This window comes from Anolis carolinensis, chromosome 6, assembly GCF_035594765.1.
Source record: "Anolis carolinensis isolate JA03-04 chromosome 6, rAnoCar3.1.pri, whole genome shotgun sequence".
Lineage (NCBI taxonomy): Eukaryota > Metazoa > Chordata > Lepidosauria > Squamata > Dactyloidae > Anolis > Anolis carolinensis.
The window spans coordinates 72,068,605-72,088,433 of record NC_085846.1 but is presented as its reverse complement, the minus strand read 5'-3'; the positions used below and the strand labels follow the sequence as shown (position 1 = coordinate 72,088,433).

Sequence of the window (19,829 nt, the reverse complement as noted above, 5' to 3'; positions counted from 1 at the left end):
AAGGGGATTGTGGGGCTGAGAGTCAGGAGGATGGGAGTGAGGAGATGGATTGGACTAGGGTTCAGGAGATCTGGGAGATTCCTGAGGAACCCACAAGCAGTGGTACATTTGAAGGATGGCACAAAGAAGATACAGATGGATCCAGGGGGGTTATGGGTTTGGATAGAAGGTGGTCTGTCTAGAGAGATCGTAGAAGGGCTGCAGCTGGGGGTGGGGCATTGGGCGACTCCAGCTCTGATGAGGATTTGCAGCAACCAGCTGTGGATGGGGCGCTGGCTGGCTCAAGTTCAGAGGAGGACTTGTAGATAAAAGTAAGTTTGTTGCTAATGTAACCTTGCAATCGGCAAGGTGTTTTGTTGGGCCCTTTTCAGGATCTCTGTTTCAGAAGACGTGTTTGGAAGACTGCTTTGGGACGTAAGTGTTAACCTGGGTTTTCAGTGGCAACGGGGACTGGCATTGTGTGGGTTTGCGCTGGATTGTTCTGTGTTGGTTTTATGCATTAGCTGCCAGCTTGCCTCCGTCGCTTTGGCTCTTTGTGTTCACCTTGGACTGGAATTCAATGTCTGTGATTTCTCCGACGACTTGGATTGGAACTCGATACCTGTGACTTCACCCTAATGACGCGGACCGGATGTGGCAGCTGCGACTTCTCCTTTACGACTTGGTTTTGCTTTAACAACGTTTTGGGGCATAGCGTGGCCGCTGGTCACTGTGGGTGGTTGCTGGTAGCTTTCCTGTGTTTGTTTAGCTCCACCGAGTAGGTGGAGTGAGTTTCCAGCTGTTTTGGCTTAGTTTGTTTTTTAATCCGGATTATTTCCCAGGATAATCCAGATTATATCCCGAGTTTGGGTATTTTGAGTCGTTTTTGGACATTGTTACCTCACACTGTAGAGAAAGTGTTTTGAGCCCTTTTTTGGTTGTTTCTTAGGCTCCTTTGTGTTGTTTTTGCAAATAAACTGAATTGTTTATATTGACTGGCGTCTGACTCCTAACACAATCAGTCAAGTTGTTTAGGCACTTTGATCAGAAAAATTGATAAATACACCCTTCCATTCCCTAGCAGCAAAAAAGCACAAATAAGCAACAAGGAGACTAGTGTGGTGTTGAATTAGGACTCTAGAAGATAAGGATTCAAATTCTATTCAATCATGAAATCTACTGGATGACATTTGAAAAGTCACTGTCTCTTAGTCTTAGAGAAAGACAATGGAAAGCTTTCTCTGAATCAATCTTGCAGAGAAACTTACTTAGGCAATCCCTCGTTGTCCCAGTATGATGGCCCTCCAAGAATAGTGTCTTGGTGGTGGACACGCAGGTGGCTGTGGAGACCTATTCATGATCCGCATAATCTTCCACAATGAGGACATCAGTTGCTAGGTGGAAAGCAGTCCTGGTCAGAGTTGGCTTGATGCACCTTCCTCTTGGCATGTTTATCCCTTTCATCCTCCATTTGTGTCTCTTTGAATACTGCAGCACTGCTGGTCACAGCTGATCTCAAGGGCCAGGGCTTCCCAGTTCACAGTGTCTATGCCACAGTTTTTAAGGTTAGCTTTAAGTTCATCTTTAAATCTCTTTTCCTGTCCACCAACATTACGTTTTCCATTCTTGAGTTCAGAGTAGAGCAACTGCTTTGGGAGACAGTGATCGGGCATTCGGATAATGTGACCAGTCCAGTGAAGTTGATATCATAGGAGCATCGCTTCAGCGCTCTTGGTCTTTGCTTCTTCCAGCACTCTGACATTTGTCTACCTGTCTTCCCAAGAGATTTGTAGGATTATTTTTTTTGGAGGCAACGCTGATGAAATCATTCCAGGAATTGAATATGATGTCTCTAAATAGTACATGTTTCACAGGTGTAAACAGGGTTGGGAGAACAATAGCTTTATAAACAAGCACCTTGGTATCTCTATGGATGTCCCGATCCTGAAACACTCTCTACTTCATTCAGAAAAATGCTGCACTTACTGCACTTAGGCCGTGTTGTATTTCAGTGTCAATGTTGACTTTTGTGGAGAGGTGGCTGCCAAGGTAGTGAAAATGGTCAACATTTTCTAATGATACACCATTAAGCTGAATTTCTGGCATTGCAGAGGGATTGGCTGGTGACTTCTGGAAGAGCACTTTGGTTTTCTTGATATTCAATGAGATGTCAAACTTCTCGTATGCTTCTGCAAAAGTGTTTAGAGTGGCTTGTAGGTCTGCTGAATGTGCATAGACCACATTATCATCAGTATATCGGAGTTCTATAACAGATGTTGTTGTGACCTTGGTTTTGGCAGAGAAAACACTGATAGAGTTGACATAAATTGAAGTTAACCTGAAAACAACAGCAACAACTTTGCTACCTTCTTATGCTGTCCCAAAACTAATGCAGTCTGCTATTTTGTTTTGGTACTCCCAACCTATCCAATGGTATGGCTAGTCTTGGATCCAGGCCTTTTACAAGAGCTCAAGCACACAAAGAGACACAACTGTATGATTATTGCATGTCAGTTGTGCTGGCATGGAAGTCCATGCACTTGTAGGGACTTCCATATGGAACACTTGCAACATTTTGGAGAACCATTTATTCATTCCAGCCCTGCAAGAAGACGGCAGGCATGTCAAACAACTGATATGTGACATTGAGGAATGGCAGCAAAGTATTAGTTATGTGGTAGCTTAAAAAAAATGTAATTCTTAGCTGCATCAGTCTAGTGTCAGATCGAGGGAAGTCATAGTCCCACACTGCATTCTGCTTTGGTCAGACCTCACCTGGAATAACCCTATGTCTAGTTCTGGGCACCACAATTCAAGAAAGAGATGGGCAAGCTGGACTGGATCCATAGAAGGGTGACCAAAATGGTCAAAGGTTTTGAAATGGTGGCTCCCTCTGAATAGCGGGTGGGGGAGCGAAGTATATTTAGTTTGGAGAAAAGAAGGCTGAGAGAAGGGGACATGAGAATCATGTTTAAATATTTGAAAGGAGGTTGCATTGAGCAGGGGGGCAGATTGTTTCTGCTGCTCCAGAGATTAGAACGTAATGGAACAATTGAGTTAAATATCAATAAAAGATATTGCACCTAAACTTTAGAAAGAAAACTTGTTGAGGGTCAGAGCTGTTCAACGGTGGAATAAGAATAATAGAATCATAGAAGAGTATAGTGAAGTCTCCTTCTCTGGAGATTTTTAAGCAGAGGCTGGATGGTCATCTAGCAGGGAGTGATTTGACTGTGTGGCCCGTTCTACACTATCATATAATCCAGATTAATAAAGCAGTTAATCCAAATAATCTGCTTTGATCCAGATTTTATGAGTCTACACTGCCATATAATCCAGTTCAAAACACTAATCTGGATTTTACATGGCAGTGTAGAAGGTGTTTGTGTCTTTCTGCCTTGCAGAATGGGATTGGACTAGATGATCCTCGGGGTCTCTTCTAACTCTATTATTCTATATAGAAAAATGTTCCTACTACAGTAGAGTCTTGCTTATCCAACGTAAACGGGCCGGTAGAATGTTGGATAAGCGAATATGTTGGATAATAAAGAGAGATTAAGGAAAAGCCTATTAAACATTAAATTAGGTTATGATTTTACAAATTAAGCACCAAAATATCATGTTATACAACAAATTTGACATAAAAAGTAGTTCAATACGCAGTAATGTTATGTTGTAATTACTGTATTTACAAATTCAGCACCAAAATATCACGATATATTGAAAACATTGACTACAAAAATGTGTTGGATAATCCAGAACGTTGAATAAGCATGTGTTGGATAAGTGAGACTCTACTGTATTTTATTTCTAGTTCCAAAGGCACGTCTGATATTTTCTCTCTCATACCCCTTTTATACTACCATATAATCCAGATGATCAGATAATCCACATTATCTTCTTTGAACAGGATTATCTGAGTCTACACTAATATATTTATTATAATCCACTTCAAAGTAGATAATCTGGATTTTATATGACAGTGTTGAAGTGGCCTCGTATACCAAAATAAACCGGCTGTCTTTGAATGTTGTGCACCTTCATTTGGGGAAGGCAGACACATTTTGCTGTTCTGCTTCAGGAAATAAAACATTTGAAATGCAAGAATGTACCATACATTTTGAAAGGATGAACCCCTGTATCCAAGATATTAGAGCAGATCCTACCTTGATGGTGGCACTGGTGATAAGTCGCCCATTGCATTAGATTCTAGTTTGACATCTTGACACACCTGTTGGTTTATAGCTCACACACCCATGGAACATTTTTAAATGTTTTGTACTACAAATCACGAAGTCCTACAGATCAAAAATGTCATTTTGACTCTTGACTCACTACATTTCAGCATGAGTTGGGAGCTCAGAATTGTGAGTTGACATCCTCTTGGACTGGTGGCCCAAATGATAAGAAAGTGAAAATCTCTGTCCCTAGCCTCTTTGTTCCTGACTGCTGCTGCCAATATGCCTTTTCCATCTAAGGAAAAACAGCTACATACCACTAGCAAGCTAGTTGTATGACTGGTGAAATGTTCAGAGGTCTGAGTAAAGGAGGGAGTCATACACTCAGCTTTGGAATGCTCTCCCTAAATAAGTTAAACTGTCTCTGACATTAGAATATTTCCAGCGCTATGTCAAATCTGTTTTACTTGCACAAGCATTTTAAATTGCTTGTATTGTCTCTGTTCTGCTTGGTACTCTTGTGGGTTTGTTGCTTTTCAGTTTTATGGTTGTACATAGGTAGATATGAATGTTGTTTTTATTATGCTGTACTTTCATTCTGGCATGTTACCAGAATTGTCAGTATGAAGGGTGGCTTAGAATTTAATTTTTTAAAAGAAATGATTCAGATCCAGATTCATTCATGGTGAGAACAGATTCATTAAAATCCGTGGGAGTTAAGTTAGTCATGTCTTAATTGTTGCATTGATTACTATGTTTATTAAGTTGATGGAATTCTGTTCTGTGTAGTTTATGGTCCCTATCCCTGCTTGGTCTTTTTTAAAACAAGGAAACATTTTTAATTTCCATGAATTTTTAATGTTTACATTCTTCAGATTTCAGCTCCCATCCCTGGGTCCCTAAAAGTTATGTACAGTAGAATCTCACTTATCCAACATTCTGGATTATCCAACACTGTCTGCCTTTCAGTAGTCAATGTTTTTGTAGTCAATCTTTTCAATACATTGTGATATTTTGCTGCTAAATTCGTAAAAACAGTAATTACTACATAATGTTACTGTGTATTGAACTGCTTTTTCTGTCAAATTTATTGTAAAACATTATGTTTTGGTGCTTAATTTGTAAAATCATAACCTAATTTGCTGTTTAATAGGCTTTTCCTTAATCCCTCCTTATTATCCAACATATTCGCTTATCCAAAATTCTGCCGGCCCGTTTATGTTGAATAAGTGAGACTCTACTGTATCTATTTTGGTAGGCAGACATATCTCATTTCTAGTGCACTTGCCTGCAAATGGATATACATGAATGCAATATCGACTATATAGTCTGCTTCAGAACTGCAGCTGGTGAAGTGTATCTGTTCTTTAATTCATTCATTTATTTTAACATTATCTTCCCACTCCTCGGCCAAAAATGATTTCTGGAGTAGCTCTACATGCCATCACTGTATGAACACACATTTTCTGACTGCAGGCTTTGTTGTTCTGTGTTTTTAAGTCAACTTTGGACATGAAAACAGGCATGTAAACCATGACTCACCCTGAGTGAGCTCTTGGCCGTCTTCACAACATTCCTGTATTTCTAGTATTTCTAGTGAGCATTGTGTGTTATCCTTAGTTAAACTAGATCTGCACCATTTCAGGTGACATTGGGGAATATTCCAGAGTTTGATTGTAACACCAGAGCATCCTGCAGCTTTGGGCCAGTATGGACAGCTGGATGGATCTGATTCAGGTTGGTCTGCTATCCACATGGGAAAATCACCAATATCACCTTTTTCCTGCGATCATCAGTTCAGGAAAAAGGGGATTCATTGTTACCATGTCTCTGCTAACACCAACAAGCCATATAGCTCCATGTGAGCTCCTGGTCATCATGGATATCACATTCTGACATCAACAGAGGTACCCATGCAACTAGGAAGAAGGTGTCGAGTTTGACTCTCATCTTCTTCCTTTTCTTACAGATACCTGTTTTTTTATGAAATTATTTTATTAATTATTTGACACAAACAATGTAATAAAGAATCCGAAAATATACATTCAAAAATAATGAAACGTGTCTAGATCTGTATTCAAATGGCAACTTGTGCAAAATAAGTCTCGCTTATCCAACATAAATGGGCCGGCAGAATGTTGGATAAGCGAAAATGTTGGATAATAAGGAGGGATTAAGAAAAAGCCTATTAAATTTATTATTTATTTATTTACAGCATTTATATTCTGCCCTTCTCACCCCGAAGGGGACTCAGGGCGGATCACATTACACATATAGGCAAACATTCAATGCCTTTTAACATAGAACAAAGACAAGACAAACATAGGCTCCGAGCGGGCCTCGAACTCATGACCTCCTGGTCAGAGTGATTCATTGCAGTGATTCATTGCAGCTGCTCTCCAGCCTGCGCCACAGCAAATTACGTTATGATTTTACAAATTAAGCACCAAAACGTCATGTTTTACAACAAATCGACAGAAAAAGCAGTTCAATACACAGTAACATTATGTAGTAATTACTGTATTTATGAATTCAGCACCAAAAATTCACAATGTATTGAAAACATTGACTACAAAAATATTGACTACTAAAATGCAGACTGCGTTGGATAATACAGAACGTTGGATAAGCGAAGGTTGGATAAGCAAGACTTTACTGTATAACATACTTTACCCTTGACTCGAATTCAAGACATTTTCAAAACAAAATCCCTACAAACTATTCCTAACTAGAGTTATTGGTTACTATGTTTTAGGAAAAACTGTTTCCATCTGGATAATAACAATAGTGCCACCAGCTATTTCTCCCACCCACCACCTCCATATCATATGCAAAAATCCTAATGTAATTTTTTTAAAAGAAACTCCTTGCAAGGCAGGGAATATATCTCCACGATCAAGAGAATTTCAGAATATGTCTAAACACATCATGATATCACATTAATTAAAAAATAACCCCATAAGAATGGGAACAGGCAATAAAATATTTTCTTGAGATTTGAGCTTTCAGACTGTTTTACATACACAAGTATGGATAACTATAAAAATCCAGTTTGCATACATTAAAAAATGTTTAAAATCATAATCAAATGTTTCATTAATATTATTCCAACATATTGAACCTTTTCAGGAATCACTTGTTTCTAATTTTGTAACATTCCAGTTTGTCCAAATAGTATTACATATTTCCTTTTCTTTAAATATTTTTTCCTTTCCCTCTTCTTCTTTTACAGATACCTCTGTTGATAACAGAATAGGATGCCCACAAAGGCCAAGAGTTTACATGGGTCGCTGTGTTTGAGTGGAAGTGGTGACAATAACATGGAAGGTGAAGTGATAGTCCAGCTTGGTCAATGTGGTCTCAAGTCCAGTTGAACCACATGGATGCCAAACTCCAACCACAGCAGGTTTGTCAGGATGCATGTGGACAACTTCAGGGAAATTCCAAAGCATTTCTGCTCTGGAGTGGATGTGGATTTACCAGCCATCATAGACTTTCCCTCTGATCTATGGCAACCATATCAGAGGGTTTTCTTAGATAGATTTATTCAGAGGACAATTGGTACTGCATCCCTCAAAGAGTGATTTGCCCACCAAGTGGGTTTCCATGGTTGAGCGGAGACCCTGACGGAGTGTTCCCAGAACACTCATACCAATTCATCATATTGAATCTTGAGTTTTAAGGCTTGCAACCTTTTAAAAAAGACATTATACAAAAAGAAAGGGGGTTGGAGAGGAATCATAGAATCATAGAATCGTAGAGTTGGAAGAGACCTCACGGGCCATCCAGTCCAACACCCTGCCAAGAAACAGGAAAATCTCATTCAAAGCACCCCCGACAGATGGCCATCCAGCCTCTGCTTAAAAGCCTCCAAGGAAGGAGCCTCCACCACAGTCCGGGATAGAGAGTTCCACTGCTGAACAGCTCTCACAGTGAGGAAGTTCTTCCTGATGTTCAGGTGGAATCTCCTTTCCTGTAGTTTGAAGCCATTGTTCCGCGTCCTAGTCTGCAGGGCAGCAGCAAACAAGCTTGCTCCCTCCTCCCTATGACTTCCCCTCACATATTTGTACATGGCTATCATGTCTCCTCTTAGCCTTCTCTTCTGCAGGCTAAACATACCCAGCTCTTTAATCCACTCCTCATAGGGCTTGTTCTCCAGACCCTTGGTCATTTTAGTTGCCCTCCTCTGGACGCTTTCCAGCTTGTCAACATCTCCCTTCAATTGTGGTGCCCAGACTTGGACACAGTATTCCAGGTGTGGTCTGACCAAGGCAGAATAGAGGGGGAGCATGACTTCCCTGGATCTAGACGCTATACCCCTATTTATGCAGGCCAGAATCCCGTTGGCTTTTTAAGCAGCCGCATCACATTATAGGCTCATGTTTAACTTGTTGTCCACGAGGACTCCAAGATCTTTTTCACATGTACTGCTGTCTAGCCAGGCATTGTCCCCCATTCTGTATCTTTGCATTCCATTTTTTTCTGCCGAAGTGAAGTATCTTGCATTTATCCCTGTTGAACTTCATTTTGTTAGTTTCAGCCCATCTCTCTAATCTGTTAAGATCGTTTTGAATTCTGCTCCTTTCTTCTGGAGTGTTAGCTATCCCTCCCAGTTTGGTGTCGTCTGCAAACTTGATGATCGTTCCTTCTAACCCTTCGTCTAAGTCATTAATAAAGATGTTGAACAGAACCGGGCCCAGGACAGAATCCTGCGGCACGCCACTCGTGACTTCGTTCCAAGATGAAGAAGATGCATTGGTGAGCACCCTTTGGGTTCGTTCGCTTAACCAATTACAGATCCACCTAACCGTAGTTTTGCCTAGCCCACATTTGACTAACTTGTTTGCTAGAAGGTCATGGGGGACCTTGTCGAAGGCCTTACTGAATGAGGAAAAAGCGAAAAGAGTGGAGATCAGAAAATACACATACACTGTTTTGAAGTAAGATAAGGTATACGGCAAATGTAATAACTGTTTTAACATACCAGTTAATAAAGAGATATTCATCCTCTTTGCTAACTGGCCTCAATCACTTGATCCTAATAGGCTCCATGATATCAGAATTTTCTTTGAGGAGCTGGCAGCTCAAGCCCAAATCTAAGACTACGTTTAGACCCTGTCCTATGAAGCAGTTTTTCCAAAACCAATTCCATGCCCCAGTAGAGATGTAAACAATACATATCATGGACAACAATGATCTAATTACCACATTGCTATCTTGAATGACCTATAGATGTGACACTTCTCACCTTTGCATTCCTGTTTCTATCAGGCATCTGTCAGTTACAGAAGCCTTAGCAGATGAAGATGTGCCTACTCTATATGAGAAGTCCTACACAATGGCAGCTGGTATTTCAGTGGAGTTATGAATCTATTCTGGGTTTTAGTAATAATAGTAACAACAACAACAACAACAACTTTATTTTTGTATGCCACTTCCATCTCCCCGAAGGGACTCGGAGTGGCTCACACGGGGACAAGCCCATCATAAGCATCATGAAATAACACATACATCATAATTAAAAACAGAGTAATCAAACTGCAGTTTGAATTAACTTAAAATTATAAAACATAAGATATAATACAATATTAATCAATACAATCTTAATACCATCTTTAAAGGCACAATTCAAGGTGCTGAAACTATTTAGAAGCTAGCATCTTGAAAAGCTCATTTAAAGCTTGGACTAAAATCCGGAATTGATATATTGGGTTGCCTCGCTGATATCAGACATCAGTGAGATTGTCGCACCTCAGATTAGCTTCACCTTGCTAAAGACACCAAGCCACACACAGAACGTAGTCTTTTGTAGTTTATTTAGAAAATAGGCAAAAGATAGTTCATAAAAGATAAAAGTTCAGTTCCAAAAGATAGGTACCAAAACAAGGCTGTAAGCAATAAGTCCATAGAAACATAGAGCATGAAACAAGGTCCTTTTCATAGAAGCCACAAGTCCCAGCAACCAGAATAGATCCTCATGCGAATCCAGGAAAGCAAACTTGGCACAGGAAAGCAGACTTGCTTCTTGATCAAGCAATGAAGTTGCACTGACAGAGATCTCCCTTTCAGCAGACTGTTTTAAAAGCATGATATAAAGGCATTCCTTTGCCCTTTGACCTCCTGTTTATTCACTATTCGAAGACGCAACCCTCTAAATTCCAGTCTTGAAGCCCGATCGAGAGACACGGCCTCAGAGTCAAGACCACTGAGCTCCTTAGTGTTATCAGGCGAAGACAAAGAGCTACCCTCCCTTTCTGCTTGCACCTGAAATCCGTCATCAGAAATAACCTCCTCATTTCTTCCCATGGGAACAACTCCCTGCTCTTCATTTCCCACAGCATCAGAGACATCTTCAAATTCATCCTGAATCTGCTGAATCCCATCATTATGCACATATAACCCAGAATCCTCATCAGAATCACACAAAGGCACATCAGAGTCACACAAAGGCAAAGGTTGAGTCACAACAGAGATAGCCCTGATATTTGTAAATATGCTCAGGAGTTCCATCACACAGATTCTTATGACATCTTACCAAAAGTGACTTGATAACGTGTTAAATTATTGTGGTTGTTGTGTGCCTTCAAGATATTTCTGACTAACAGCAACCCTAAGGCTGTCCAAGATTTTCTTGACATAATTTGTTTACAAGGTTGAGGAACCTCACTTTAAACAGAGAGCCTGTGACTTGCCCAGGTCACTCAAGGAGTTTGATGGCTGAATGAGGATTCAAACCCTGGTTTCCAGAGTCATAGTTCGACACTAAAACCACTAAACCACAACCAGGAATTTAGCACATGTCACCTTGAAATACAAGATGATAAATAACCAAGAGGAACACTGAAACCTACCTGAGAAACATCATGCGTTGGATGGCTGAATCTAATTAGCATTTTTATCTGGCACAATTAACAACGTGCATTAAGGACACCTTCAGGCTTCTGCTGCAGTTTTTATACATATGCCACGTCAGTTTGGATTGCTGCCTCTTGAGACATATCTTCATTGAAAAACATTTCTCAACTAGTTATGTAGCACAGTCTGACAAGCTTTATTTCACCAGCCTAGCTGCTGTCTCACCAGGAACTAAGCTAGATCCTGTGACAAAATCAGCTGTGGGTTGGTACTGTCTGTATATGAAAAAGTTGTGTGTGGTTACAGAACTAGTTATTTATTTATTTACTTATCCGTTGATTTATTATCCAACCAGAGATGTTAGCATAACGCACAAATTGTAAGGAAGCTTTCAACCAAACACAAATCAACAAGACAGTATAAAGTCCCTATAAAACTAGCAACCATATCAAAACAGAAATCAATACCACGGTGATCAAACTTGTCAGATTAACAAAGAATGAGTGAATCTATACTTAAAGCTCCAAATCTCAAGGTTCTAGGAGATAAAGCCACATCAGTTAAAGTGGTATCAAATTGATAAAATTACACAGTATGTTAACACAGTGTTAATAGGATTTTAACTACAGTATATACTCGAGTACAAGTTGACCTGAATATAAACTGAGGCATCTAATTTTACCACAAAAAAACAGGGAAAATTTATTTATTCGAGTATAAGATGAAGGTGAAAAATTCAGAAACTACTGGTAAATTTCAAAAATAAAAATAGATACGAATAAAATTGCATTAATTGAGGCATCAGTGGGTTAAATGTTTTTGAATATTTACATAAGATTGTAATTTAAGATAAGACTGTCCAACTCTGATTACCTATATACTCGAGTATAGGATGGCCTGAATATAAACCGGCCAGGACCCTCACTCAAGTATAAGCCAAGAGGGGCTTTTTCAGCCCTAAAAAAGGGCTGAAAACTCGGCTAATACTCGAGTATACACAGTAAGTGCCTGAATCCCAAATTTCACATTGCTTAAGCAGATTTTAGAGAGTTATGTATATTTGTTTTTTTCCTAAATAAAAAAAAAATGATGGTACAAAAATACTTGGCTAGCTTCTCATACCTAAGCACCACCTGCTAAGGAGGTAACAGAAAGTGAAGTATGTTTGTAAAAATGACTAATGGGGTTTGGCAAATGAGACCGCATACTCAGCAGATGGGCAAAATTACCTGGACATCAGCTTCTAAAATACCTGAGCCACAGTCAGCATGGGTTGGGGAGTTGTAACTCAAATAAGTAAAATTTCCCATCTATGCTTAAGAGGTGCAGCTGGTGGCAATGAAAGATATGAAGAGAGTATTGGCAGACAAATAGTCTACCTGGATCCACTACCAGAGCAAGTGAAGTATTACTTTTCCTTTCCCAACAGATGTGAAATGATGTTCCATGTTTCCTCTAATGATCTGGGTATTTTAAGCTGAAAAGTAGCCTCAGAAACTGCAGCAGACTACAGAAGGCATAAGGTATTTGATCATTTTCTCTCCTGCTATGCTTTTAGCCCTTAACAGTTTTCCACTGAAGGGTGGCTTAAAGATACATTAAATAAATTATAAAGAAATAAAAATGGATACTTACAAGGGTCCCCATATCCACACAACCCCACATTGGAGGAGAGGGAGCAGTATGGGAGGGATTCTTCAAAAATATCAATGATAGCAATGTTACCCTATCTATCTCTATTAGAAATTGCTACACTGTTTCCCCTAAAATAAGACATCCCCAGAAAATAAGACCTAGTAGAGGTTTTGTTGAATTGCTAAATATAAGGCCTCCCCTGAAAGTAAGACCTAGCAACGTTTTTGTTTGGAAGCATGCCCGCCGAACAGAACACCATAGCATACAGGATTGGTAAATGTACGTACCATAAAGTGTTGTACATGGAAATATTGGTAGTAACAAGAAATTCTTGATAGGATTCATAGTTTGTCTGGTTATGCTAGTTTATGATGACAACTACTATACAGTATATAATAAATGTTCTTTTTTTTTTGTTCAACAATAAATGTGAATTCTTTTTCATGGAAAAATAAGACATCCCCTGAAAATAAGACCTAGAGCATCTTTGGGAGCAAAAATTAATATAAGACACTGTCTTATTTTCGGGGAAACACAGTAGCTAGCAAATGTTCGTTTTAAAGCTCCCACCAATGAAAGAAAAATGCAATACCTACTTTAGAGTGAGCTAGAGATTTCTACCAAAAAAACTAAATATCAACTGGATATCAACTGGAGTTTGGTTCCTCCCAAACATACCAAAACCCATGGATATTCAATCTCTATTTACATACGATAACATAGTAAAACCGTGTCCCTTATATAAAATGGCAAAATGAAGGTTTGCTTTTGGGATTTGTTAAACAATATTTTCAAGCTCTGGCTGGCTGAATCCATGGATAAAGTATTTCTTGATATGGAGGGCTCGCTATAAATCGTTCATAAGTCAGATTGGTTTCAGACATTAACAGAGGAGCCAATGAATACCGTGTTTCCCCGAAAATAAGACAGTGTCTTATATTAATTTTTGCTCCCAAAGATGCGTTAGGTCTTATTTTCAGGGGATGTCTTATTTTTCCATGAAGACAAATTCACATTTATTGTTGAACAAAAAAATGAACATTTATTATATACTGTACAGTAGTTGTCATCACAAACCAGCATAACCAGACAAACTGTGAATCCTGTCAAGAATTTCTTGTTACTTCCATTATTTCCATGTACAACACTCTATGGCAGGGATCCCCAAACTAAGGCCCGGGGGCCAGATGCGGCCCTCCAAGGTCATTTACCTGGCCCCTGCCCTCAGTTTTATAATATAATATTTTATATCATTTTTAATAATATAATATATTGTATATACATATAATATTGATAATAATATTATAATGTTATACAATATAATACTAATAATAATACTATATAATAATATTAATTATATGTTATATATTACATATAATATTACAGTATAGTGGTATAGTTCAATGTAGTAATATATAACTACATTGCTAATATTGTGCTATGCTAATAATATAATATATTGTATGTACATAAAGCTGCTCTGAGTCCCCTTTGGGGTGAAAAGGGCAGGATATAAATGTAATAAATAAATGTAGTAAATGAATAAATAAATAATTTTAGACTTAGGCTCGCCCAAAGTCTGAATTGACTTGAAGACACACAACAACAACAATCCTAATTAACTTGATTATCTCATTGGCCAGAAGCAGGCCCACACTTCCCATTGAAATCCTGATAGGTTTATGTTGGTTACAATTGTTTTCATTTTTAAATATTGTATTGTTTTTTCATTGTTGATGTTGTTTTGCACTACAAATAAGACATATGCAGTGTGCACAGGAATTTGTTCTTTTTTTTTTCAAATGATAATTCGGCCCCTCCACAGTCTGAAAGATTGTAGACCGGCCCTCTGTTTTAAAAGTTTGAGGACCCCTGCTCTATGGTATGTACATTTACCGATCCTGCATGCTCTGGTGTTCTGTTCATTGGGCATGCTTCCAAACAAAAACTTTGCTAGGTCTTACTTTCGGGGGAGGCCTTATATTTAGCAATTCAGCAAAACCTCTACTAGGTCTTATTTTCTGAGGATGTCTTATTTTAGGGGAAACAGGGTAGCTGTGCAGGTTTAGTGATTGTATCTTCTTCCACTGTAATGGCTACAGTGAATTCACATAGTGAAAGTACACAAAATTCAACTGCATGTTTGGGTCCTAAACTATAGCTTAACCTGCTTAAGATTAAGCTATAGTTTATTCCCAGTCTGTCCTCTCAAGGACATCGGTAGTTATTGCACTCACCCAGTTTTCAACTTTTTTTTAAAAAAGGAGAAAATCTCTAGCCTTGCTGAATCCCAAGATACAAGACAAATATTCTGGGACAATTCTATCCACTCATTTCATGAGAAATAACTCATAAGAATAGAGTTGTAGGGTTAAAAGGTTGAAGGTACCATGGCTGGACTTTGTTGTTAATGATGGAAGAGAGGAGGAGTGTGAAATAATATTGTCTAGTAAGCTTCAGAGTTGGACTATTTTGAGAGGTGATGTGATGTTAAATTAAGGGTGATGGGAGTGAATGTGTAAAGCTGAATAACACTGCAATCCTCCACATCTACTCAGAGAAGTGACTTCCAATGAGCTAAACAGTCCTTCATCTGTAAGGGCAGCGAGATTGTGAATAAGACCCATTAGGGCTCAGCGACATCATTGTTTCATAGTTGAATAGGCTTATTTCTAAGGAAAACATTTTGATGGGAATTTTCCATGCTTTTATGCATGCTACAATGTTTATTTCTTTTCTATTACTGTAAAAAGGAATGGAAAGTAGCAAACAGCCTAATAAGGATTTTAACAAGCTATCATTTCAATGTTGCAATCGATCATGATACAGTAATGGGTTGTTTCCCAAACACTCTGACATTCTGTTTACTAGGCATGAGTGATAAGGCCTTTCCAGTACTTGAAAATATTACCTTTTTTTGGAAGAAAACATTTTAGTTTTAACTGTTTTGAATATAGCTCTCACAATCTTCTTTTCTATGGTGCCTCCAGTTTTGTAGACTGCCCTGGTCATAGCTTCTGTGCATGTCTTCCCCTGCGCTTAAAGGCCTAGTTGTTCCAGGCTGCCTTTAATTAAATGAAAGCACATCTTTTATAATATGAAATGTTATTCTTGTTATTGTTTATTCATTCATACACTTCTGACTTTTCGTGACCTCATGGACCAGCCCACGCCAGAGCTCCCTGTCGGCTGCCATAATCCCCAGCTCCTTCAAGGTCAAGCCAGTCACTTCAAGGATACCATCCATCCATCTTGCCCTTGGTCGGACCCTCTTCCTTTTTCCTTCAATTTTCCCCAGCATCAGTATCTTCTCCAAGCTTTTCTGTCTTCTCATTATGGGGCCAACAAACTTCCCTCTAATACCCTGTTTCCCCTAAAATAAGACATCCCCAGAAAATAAGACCTAGTAGAGGTTTTGCTGAATTGCTAAATATAAGGCCTCCCCTGAAAGTAAGACCTAGCAACGTTTTTGTTTGGAAGCTTGCCCACCAAACAGAACACCAGAGCATGCAGGATTGGTAAATGTACGTACCATAAAGTGTTGTACATGGAAATATTGGTAGTAGCAAGAAATTCTTGATAGGATTCACAGTTTGTCTGGTTATGGTGGTTTATGATGACAACTGCTGTACAGTATATAATAAATGTTCATTTTTTTGTTCAACAATAAATATGAATTCTTCTTCATGGAAAAATAAGACATTCCCTGAAAATAAGGCCTAAAGCATCTTTGGGAGCAAAAATTAATATAAGACACTGTCTTATTTTTGGGGAAACACGGTATCCTTCCCTCCAGTGAGCAATTGGGCATTATTTCCTGAAGTACGGATTGGTTGGATCTCCTTGCGGTCCAAGGCAATCTCAGAATTTTCCTCCAACACCACAGTTCAAAAGCATTTATCTTCCTTCACTCAGCCTTCCTTATGGTCCAGCTCTTGCATCCATACGTTACTACAGGGAATACCATTGCTTTAACTATGCGGACATTTGTTGCCAGTGTGATGTCTCTAAAGGTAAAGGTAAAGGTTTCCCCTGACGTTAAGTCCAGTTGTGACCGACTCTAGGGGTTGGTGCTCATCTCCATTTCTAGGCCGAAGAGCCGGCATTGTCCATAGACGTCTCCAAGGTCATGTGGCTGGCATGACTACATGGAGCGCCGTTATCTTCCCGCCGGAGTGATACCTATTGATCTACTCACATTGGCATGTTTTTGAACTGCTAGGTTGGCAGGAGCTGGGGCTAACAGCGGGTGCTCATTCCGCTCCCGGGATTTGAACCTGGGACCTTTTTGGTCCGCAAGTTCAGCAGCTCAGCGCTTTAACACACTGTCCCACCAGGGGCACTCTTCACTATTTTATCGAGATTGGTCATTGCTCTCCTCCCAATGTTGTTCTTACATCTATTTAAATAATTTATACTGTTTTAATCAATTACATTTCCGGTTTTTATCATCTTTACTGTTTAAACCAAATTGTGGGAGCTTAGAAAGCTTTTCAATAAATCCTCTTACCATACTTTCATTTTTGTCCCTTGAACATCTGTGTGAGAACAAATCACAATGACACAAAGAATCCATTTACTCTAACAAAACTGTTCAGGCTCATTTAAAATGGAAGTTTCTCTAAACAGCACATTAAAAAAACTAATAATACTAGCAAAAAATAATACAACTGTAGGTCAAATTCTCCCTCTCCACTCCTGAGTAGGAAGCACAATATATGTTTTTCTTCTTCACTTACAGTTGAAGGGACCACATCTGTTCTCCTCTCAAAGCAGATGGATGTTCACATATTCTATCAGGGCTGTTATATCAAGAGGAGATTTCAACAACAGACATCATCATCTAATTCAATACTGCATTTTTTAAAAAAAAATGTTTCCTGCACTGTTTTATTGATAGAATGCTGGCTTCCTGAATAAACTCTGATTCATTTCTGTGCATAGTGAATTACTCAGTCACTTTTTAAAAAAATAAGTGAAAGAGAACTCATCCAATTCTGTTCAATATATGTATTTTCTTTACACTTCAATTTATAATGTGTAAGCTGCTAAAAATCCCTCTTCAGACATTCTTGTCAATATGACTTGATCATCATTAATATTAAATTTGTTAATATCCACAATATAACTTACGGAGGGAGTCTTGAGTGTTTTCTAATGCAACATTTTGTCTATAATGAGGCAATGACTTTATTGCAGGAGGCAGGCAAACCACCATTGAAGCTGAACTGTCACCTTTAGTGACAATCCCTATCACACAACACCGTGCATATCCCACTACTGATCTGCTTCCATCCCAGAATGTTCCCATCACCTGACTTGGTGTAATGGATCCACCAAGCTTCTGTGTTGAAATGCTAGCAGTAAAATGACTTCAGGAGCCAGGATTCTCATTTTTCCCCCCATTCAATTGTTATTCCCAAGATGTCTATCTTCTGTGTATTGTATATTTTATAGTCATTTTCACCTTTGTTGTTTTTCAAAACTGCAATTGCAAAATTGCTCTTAAAATATAAAAAATATGGAATAGCAAACTTGTGGGAAGGCAGAGTCCAGAGTGCATGCAGAAGTATGATTAGCGCAATTGTGGAAATGAGAAGAGATCCGATATTGAAGGAACTCGACCTGGTATATATCCACAATCAATGATAGCACAACTGCAGTGGAATAGCGGGTTCATGTGATAAAGTCTAAAGTCCATGGACAAAGAAACTCTTGTCCTCCTGATGTTGATTACTACTCCCACAACATCTAAAGAGCTACAAGTTCTCCAACTGTGGAAATGAAAAGAGATTTGATATTGAAGATGCTCGAACTGGTATGTATCTACTATCAATGATAGCAAGACTACAGTGGAATAGCAGGTTCATACAATAAAGTCTAAACTCAGTGGACAAAGAAACTCTTGTCTTCCTGATGTTAATATTTCCACATCATCTGAAGGGCTACAAGTTCTTCAGTTGTGGAAATGAGAAGAGATCTGATATTGAAGGTGCTCAACTTGGTATATATCCACTATGAATGATAGCACGACTACAGTGGAATAGCAGGTTCGTGTGATAAAGTCTAAAGTCCATGGCAAAGAAACTCTTGTCCTCCTGATGTTGATTACTATTCCTACAACATCTGAAGAGCTACAAGTTCTCCAATTGTGGAAATGAAAAGAGACCTGATAGCACAACTGCAATGATAGCACGACTGCAGTGGAAGAGCGGGTTCATGTGATAAAGTCTAAAGTCCATGGACAGGGAAACTCTTGTCCTCCTGATGTTGATTACTCTTCCCACAACATCTGAAGGGCTACATGTTCTCCATCAAGATTGTGAAAGGTTAATTTAGATTGGATCCACACCAGCAAAATAATTAATCCTTAACTCAATATTGGTACTGCTGGAACACATGGCATTCCTCCATTTTATAAGCAAATATGTTCCTTTTAGACTTTAATGCAATTTAAGGAAAATTCTTGTTTAGTCCACTCTCCAGTGGGAAAATCAGCTTTTTTCTATGTGTGCCCTAGGCTCCAAATATGGATTGAGATGCAATCAGGGTGATGGGTTGTGGTAGAGTAAAATAGGCCATAGTGGGAAGTGGTCTTGGCACCATTGTCTGGCCAATGTAATGGTTTTCACCATTTTTGTTGTTGAAATGCAACTGCTTCGCCAGCTAGGGAGAATTGGGTGAAATGTGGAGAACGATCAGAAGGGGTGCAATGTCTGATCTCATTTTTCAGTCCTCTTTCAACTCTCATCCGCTGTAATAATCTGGGCTCCAGTCAGGGTTCATATCCAGTTTTTTTTAGTCCAACATATTCATATGCAGATATTTGAATGGGAGGATGAAGCTTATGAATGGGAGGGTCCCTCATTTTTTCACTTCATGTACCTTTCCATGAACCTTTGTAGCTATGATAGTCAACAAGAAACTCTCAGAGTTTTTTTTTGGGGGGGGGGGGGTGATGAAAACCTTTATCATAAGGCACTACAGAGGATGAGCCAGGGTGGCAGAAAAAAAGGCATGAAAAAGGAGAGGATTTAAATTCCAATTTGGTCATCAAAAGAAACAGGAAAATCCCAGAGCTTCAGGGGGATTGAGGAGAAAGCCTCCATTATAAGACAAAGCAAAGGGATGCCTTATATTTTTCAGATCTGCTGTTGTCGTCGCTCACATATTTGGCAGTGA

The 19,829-nt window shown here is 39.0% G+C and overlaps 1 long non-coding RNA gene across 1 annotated transcript; it reads left to right on the top strand.

The window, feature by feature from the left end:
• Positions 1-222: 222 nt before the first annotated feature.
• LOC103280962 (uncharacterized) lies at positions 223-19,577 on the top strand. The gene is made up of 5 exons (XR_009999729.1): positions 223-414; positions 5,803-5,894; positions 7,390-7,563; positions 12,442-12,535; positions 17,389-19,577. It is a non-coding gene; the product is annotated as an uncharacterized LOC103280962 (long non-coding RNA).
• Positions 19,578-19,829: the final 252 nt, after the last annotated feature.